Here is a 7,690-nt window from a genome sequence, read left to right as displayed (position 1 = left end):
TGACCCTTAGTAGACTGATAGGTGACCGTAAATCAGATCTCCCGCATGTCACACTAATGCCACATGTCATCCATCGCCTCATGTAACCTGGCCTGGACCTCCCTATTTCACAAGCTGTAGATACCTCTGTTCCCAGACTCTCTGGTGCAGCTTTGTCTTTGCATCACATGTTGTGATCTTAAGACAATTCAAGGCATGGAAGGCCCAGATGCAAGGGGCATTTGTGCTTCTTAGCCACCACCCAAATACATATTGCTTTGTAACCAGTTAGTGTCTAAAACACGGCCAAAGGCCTTACCAGCTGGAGGCAGAGGTCACTGCCATGTAGGGAGACACATACATTAGAGAAACAACAATTTATTTCCTGCAAAAGTTGAAAGTTAGTTTCCCAATTTTCATCTTCGCTTTGCGCTATTCAGTTAACAATCACAGAACTATTGCACTAAATGTGTGTATTGGGTGTCCACTACTGTCATTAGCCAGTACATGCATCTGATCAACTAGAGGAAGCAATGTTCACATATATACGAATTACGGGCATAACATTAATTCACTAGTGTATGGTTACCCTATTGTACATGTTGATAGCCTGGGAAACGTTGCATTAGCTAATTGCTAGTAGTCCTACTTTAAGGTAAAAAAAAAAAAACGCTTTTATATCAACAGTCACCCTCCTCAGTATTAAAATCTTTTCTTTCATTTCTTTTCGTGTTTGTAAAGGTGCTACATACAACAAACATAGCACCCAAAGCAAAGGACAGAACATGAGAAAGTAGATGAGCGTCCATGAGTTGAGGGTACCGGTGTTACTTACTGTACATTTTCATTACTCCAAGTCCAAATCTTCCTTGTATCAGTCTTTGAGAGCTCTCCCCCTTCCAGCCTCTTCCCGAGACTCAGTTTACAAACCTCATGGTAATCAAACAGGAAGTCTGAGAGAGCCAGAACTAATGTTATACGCAAGTAGGGTAGTATGGCATCAACAGACCCCAGGTGTATGTGGCGTGTCGGGGATTTAGTGTGGTCTTTGATACAGCATGAAAACACTTCTCGTTCAGCAGTACACAGGCCCAAATGTATTAACTTCTTTTGTTTGCTGTACATAGTGCCAAACATATGCCCTGGTAGCTAGCACTAATACATTGGTTTAGTGGACACACATGGGTGGACAGGAATGCTCCTATGTCAAGAGTTTGCCGTAAGTGACCCTTGGGTTAGGTACTTGCTTCAGGAGGGAAAATCTCCTCAGAGTAATGGGATTAAGGTAGGTGTGTGACTAGTTGGGATCCTGGCAGGGGAAAGAAGTGGAGGAGTGTTGGTATACAAATAAGGGGTGAATGTTAAAGGCTGAGGGTCAATGGTAGTGAGAATGTTGCCGAACTGCATGCCAAGACACCCAGTGAGTGGTACGTAGTCCGTGTATTCAATTGTACAAGTCAGAAATTACAAAGTTCTTTCACCAGCTCAGTTTTTGTCATGTTTCACCAACGCTGTATTCATGGCTGGTGGGTTTGCAGATGTTAACTGGACCACACACAGAAGAAGATAAACTAGCTGTACGCACTTGTAATTGCCTGGTAAGGGGTTCCTTTGTAGCTTAACTCCCCTTTTTACATCAAATTAATTCGTTCTTTCTCTCTTGGTTGCTTGTGGCTTAATTACTTGCACTCAGCATTGCGGCCAACACTCCCTGGCGTTCCCATTGCCTCTGGGTGGTCTCATCGGCTCTTGTTGGCGACTTTTGTTTCTCCCGCTGTCATCCAGAGAAGCGGCTCCATCTGCTTCCTTTTCACGACTGCTTCCTTTTGGCTCCATCTCTCGCAGATTCCACTTGACACGCCTGCTTCTTTCGGGGCTCCAGTAAGTAAAGCACTGCTCTCTGTCACTGATGAACACCAAGGAGTCTCTCATTGGCACCTGGCATTCCTGAAGCGTGTCCTTCTTGCGCAGCTTCTTCCTTCTTCGTTGATGAGCTGCCTGGCTCCACCATGCCGGTAATTGCCTTTCAGTTTCTTCACCTTCATGGAGAGGTGCAACTCTCTCCCACCAGCAGCAGACTTTGATCACCTGCTTCAGTTAACTTTTAAACTTCCCGTGCACAGGTGTATGCAAGCAACCAACGGAGCATTTGTTGTGCTTGTAGCCTCTCTCCTCTTCCTCGTCCCATATTTTGGTCATTCTGGGAGAAGAAGTTCAATTTTGAGAATTGATTTTGAAAACTTGAATAAACACTTCCTGTAGTCTTAAATGGTGAATGAGTTCTATCTGATTGATAAGTGGAATTGGAGAGGGTGATTTCCCTAATCTTCAGGTCTTCAGGGGATAAGGACTGGGTGTATCACAATAGAACATGAGTGTGTTAGATAAGGGAGGGTTATTTTCTAAAGAAAATGGGGATACCCTCTCTCACCCGATGGAGCCATGACATCTCCCTGGAGGTTGTCTCCCCCCATGTGCTCATCCCTCATATAGCCACCTCATGGGCCAGCATCGGGTAGTGGTTGCTGTCCCCTGGCCACATGGGAGGAGGTCACTGCCAGGAAATCGGGATTCATCACACCACACTCTCTGCTCTATCCAGAACCTACCTACCCACAAGGTGGCTAACTATTTAGATGTCTTATTCATCTCCACCTCTCCCTCAAGCACTAATACTACTGTCACACCATCCATGTCTGATCACTGAATTGTTTCCACCACCATCTCCTTTCCACCCTCCGACTTTTCGCTTCACCTATTACTAAAAGGAAATGTATGCCTTCTACCATTCCTCCTTTCTCTCTGACCTATTGTTAGGCAAAGTTTGTATGCAGTACCCTCTAGGAACACTACTAACAATTATGACCACAGGTATAGGCAACCCAACCTTTGGTATAAGCTTGTACTACACAGTTTTGGTAGTGTGTTGAGCAGCCAGGCTTATCTCAAGAGGGGAAATGTGAGCTGTAGTGGAGTTACACAAAGATTCAAAGTTACAGGTATTCAAATAAACTTTTACACTTAAGGTTTCTTGCATAAACAATTAATAATTTATTTATCAGTCAGTTATAAAGCCTTCTTCAGAAGGCAGCAATTTAAACAGTAACACTCAAATCCACTTCAATATTGTACACTCTGAATTTCTGAATCAGACAAGGCCCTTTTGGGATGGCCCACAGACACAACCTACACCCACAGGTGACTTCAGTAACAAGGGTGCTGGGGACATTAATATCTTACTGTTGGCATTCAGAATATTCTTAAAAAGTAAGTAAAAGGCAAAGTTATTAGAACACAAGAAATTTACAAATGTTCCTAAGCAGGGCAGATACTTTCAGATAGCACTTAGAAGAGCCATTCAATTCAATGGGCTAAGCCAAAGTCAATAGGCCAACATGTTTTTGTATAGGATGCACCACTTCAGGTAAGTAAATGGTAAGGTCTTTGCACAAGCTCTTAGGAGTCTTTGATAAAAAGAAGAACCAAATGTAGGGCCACAAGCTGATTAGACTTTTGAGTTGCAGAAGTTACAAGCCCTTCCGCAGTAAGAGGTAAGTTCTCTTAGGCTAGTTACCTTAGCAAAGAAGAAAAAGATGCATCTGAAGACGTCTGTTCCTGTACAGCTCTGCAGATTCCACTATTTCTGGGCTTCAGTCGTGGGGACAAGAGGGAGGACGTCGTGGCACTCTTGCACTGTATTGGCACTGTCAAAGCTGGCAACCGGCAAACGTTACTTCCAGTGGCTGTTTCGCGTTTCAGCTCCTTGCAGAACCGCAAATAGCAATACGCGCAATTCCTGGCTGTCAAGATGGACTTTCCTCACATCTGAGGTTCAGCACTCAACTGAGGGGGGTCAGGCTTGGTCAGTCCTGCTTCATGGGAGTCCGGAGAATCTTCCAAAACCTTTAGGCCAGCTTACAAGCAACGCACACAATCAGGTGTCCCTCTCCCTGGCTCTACAGTTTCCAGCAGCAACTCTGAGGAAATTCAACCAGCTCCGAGATGGGTGTCCAGGTGGCTTACTTGGGAGTTGATTGGTCCCACCATATCAAAGACAGAAGTGGTCCTTGCAGGGCTTCTCTGTCAATGTGACCTTGGCGATTCGGACGTGCAGCTGGGCTTCACCGGGCAAACCAATGGCCAGGAGTTACAGCAGCCGTCCTCTTCAAGCTCTTCTTTGGTTCCTTCGTTCAGTGGTTGACTCTGCCTTCCAAGCCAAGAGACTTGCCTTTTATTCAGTTCCCTCCCATTAATTGCAGAACCGCAAATAGCAATACGCGCAATTCCTGGCTGTCAAGATGGACTTTCCTCACATCTGATGTTCAGCACTCAACTGAGGGGGGTCAGGCTTGGTCAGTCCTGCTTCATGGGAGTCCGGAGAATCTTCCAAAACCTTTAGGCCAGCTTACAAGCAACGCACACAATCTGGTGTCCCTCTCCCTGGCTCTACAGTTTCCAGCAGCAACTCTGAGGAAATTCAACCAGCTCCGAGATGGGTGTCCAGGTGGCTTACTTGGGAGTTGATTGGTCCCACCAATTCAAAGACAGAAGTGGTCCTTGCAGGGCTTCTCTGTCAATGTGACCTTGGCGATTCGGACGTGCAGCTGGGCTTCACCGGGCAAACCAATGGCCAGGAGTTACAGCAGCCGTCCTCTTCAAGCTCTTCTTTGGTTCCTTCGTTCAGTGGTTGACTCTGCCTTCCAAGCCAAGAGACTTGCCTTTTATTCAGTTCCCTCCCATTAATTCCAGCCTAGCTGCTACTCACCCAGCAGGGTGGCTGTCCTTGCCGGACAGTCAGCCAGCCAATCGTCACAGAGTGCATTCAGATCGCCTAGGAGACTAGGTACAGGGAGTTTCGGGCACCTCCTTCACTTCCTGCCTACCCCGGACACTCTGGAGCCAGAGGCGAGTTTCACTCCTGAAGCCCGCCAAAGGCGACTGAACTAAGAGACCAAACCTGGTTTGGCGCGCAGAGAAAAACTCTAGAAGAACCTTTCCACAAAGACCTGGCGAAAAAAGAAGACTGGGCACCATTTTAGCAAAGATGGCTGTACGCCATTTTGAAAAAGAAGGCTCCCGCAGTTCCTTTAGCGGACCTGCGAATGGTCGCAGTAAATGCAAACCGAGGGAGTTCAAAATTAAACCACTGCCAGCAGCCAGTCAATTGAGGAAAGGGTAACATAGAAGATGTTACATGAGCATTTAGACACAGGGGATACTAAGTAACCCCTCCAGAACTCACTAAAATAGTGTGTGCTGGGTCTAGCAAGTACAAAGCACACACTAGATACACTAGGCCCAGCACACACTAAACCCAGCACACACTAAGATAGTGTGTGCTGGGTCTAGCAAGTACAATGCTAAGTAGAGTCAATTTCACTCTACTACTCTGGGTAACAGTAGTTTATCCCAGAAAAGGTATTTAAACCTTGGGAAATCTAAAAGACTTCTCTGTGCCACTGCACTGAAGGTACACACTAGATACACTAGACCCAGCACACACTAAACCCAGCACACACTAAGATAGTGTGTGCTGGGTCTAGCAAGTACAATGCTAAGTAGAGTCAATTTCACTCAACTACTCTGGGAAACAGTAGTTTATCCCAGAGAAGGTATTTAAACCTCGGGAAATCTAAAAGACTTCCTTGTGACACTGCACTGAAGGTGCTGGGTGACACAATTGTAAAAGTTGATGCCTATGGAGTTTATTAGACTCCATAACCAGAAAGAAACACAGAGGTAAAATTCACACAAAAATACATGAGAGAGTCGGAAAAAGGTTCACACTATCTTCAGGTTAAAGATTCAAGTCCTCAAAATCGGTATCAGGTAATAAAATTGCAGCAAAAATGTTGCAGGTAAAAAAAATCACAGTAAAAATGCTGTGGTTTGACCCGGTAAAGTTGTATCCCATTCTACCATTTAAGGGGATCAGGGGCTGCGGGGGTGTCCCCCGCTCCCCTTAAATGGTATAATGGGTCTGGGGCCTGCAGGGGTGTCCCCCACATCCTTTGCATGATTGTGGCAGCAAAACCACAGCATTTTTGCTGCAATATTTTGTATCACTGCCATTTTTGCCGCGATTTTAAGACATGGAACCTCAATATCCAGCAAAGTGGCTGGGGTTCTCTAAGGTGGAGGGAATTAGCACATTTTTGAGAATTCTCCCTAACACTTGTGCCCCCCAGACTAAGTGGCAGGAGGATTTAATCCACTCCTGGATGAATCTTCTTACTCTAGTCGATCATACTTCCTGGAGAGACCATCAACATGTTGGTGATTACACCCTGACCTGTGTTCAATGGTAAAATCCAACCGCTGTAGGCTGATTGACCATCTTAACAATTTAGGATTCTCCCGCTTCATCTGCATTAACCATCTCAAGGGTTGGTGGTCTGTTTGAATCACAAAAGTAGATCCATACAAGTATGGTCTAAACTTCTTTAAAGACCACACAATGGCAAAACATTCAATTTCTATGGTTGCCCACATAGTCTCAGGTTCCTTTACCTTTCTGCTGATGAAGCAGATTGGGTTTTCCCTGCCTTTCTCATACAGCTTACTCAGAACTGCACCTATACCTGTATTGGAAACATCTGTCTGTACAATAAAGGATTGGCTGCAGTCAGGAGCTCTTAAAACTGGAGCTTGACAAAGGGCTTTCTTAAGTCCTTCAAATGCCTTAGTGTGGGCTCATTCCACCTGACCTTTTTGGGGAATTTGGGTGAGGAGATCACGTTTAAGGGAGAAGCTATGGCCCCAAAGTTCTCTATGAAGTTCCTATAGTACCCTGTGAGACCTAGGAAGGCTCTCGCTTGGGTTTGAGTAGTAAGGGTGGCCCAGTCTTGTACAGCTTGTACCTTGCTAGGCAATGGCATTATTTCACCTCCTCCTACCTCATGTCCAAGGTAGATCACTTAACTCTGACTAATTTGACATTTACTTGCCTTTATGGTCAGATTGGCCCCTGCTCAAGAGCCTGCAATACATATCCTAAGTGGTCAATATGCTCTTTCCAAGTAGAGCTGAACACTGCAATGTCATCCAAGTATGCCATGCAGAAGACCTCCACCCCATTCAGAACATGATTCACCATCATTTGGAATGTAGCAGGTGAATTCTTTAATCCAAAAGGCATAACCTTAAACTGGTAGAGGCCTGCTGGGGTCGAAAATGTAGTTTTCGCCTTGGCATGGTCTGTCAGAGCTATTTGCCAATAGCCTGATGTTAGGTCAAATGTACTGAGGTACTTGGCTGAACCAAGCTTGTCCACCAATTCATCTGTCCTAGGTAAAGGATGGGCATCAGTCTTGGTGACTGCATTAAGGGCTCTATAGTCCATAAAAAATCTCAACTCCTTGGATCCTACCTTTGGTACCAGCACAACTGGACTAGACAAAGGACTTGTAGATGTCTCTATTTCCCCGAGATCAAGCATCTTGTTGACCTCTTCCTTTATGTGGGTTCTTACATGGTCTGACATTCTGTAACCTCTGCTTTTAACAGGTAAACAGTCACCAGTGAGAATACCATGCTGGCCCCAAAGGGTCAAGCCTGATGATAGTGAAAACAGAGATGCAAACTGATTGAAAAGAGCTTTGTACTCCTATTGTTGTTCCAGTGTCAGATCAGAGGAGAGATTAACTCCTTCTATCTGTGCATCTGAGGAGGTCAGGTAGAGGCTCACTCTCCTCCTTCTCCTCATCAGAAG

Source organism: Ambystoma mexicanum, chromosome 8, assembly GCF_040938575.1.
Source record: "Ambystoma mexicanum isolate Mex_15411 chromosome 8, UKY_AmexF1_1, whole genome shotgun sequence".
NCBI lineage: Eukaryota > Metazoa > Chordata > Amphibia > Caudata > Ambystomatidae > Ambystoma > Ambystoma mexicanum.
This window is presented reverse-complemented; position numbering follows the sequence as displayed.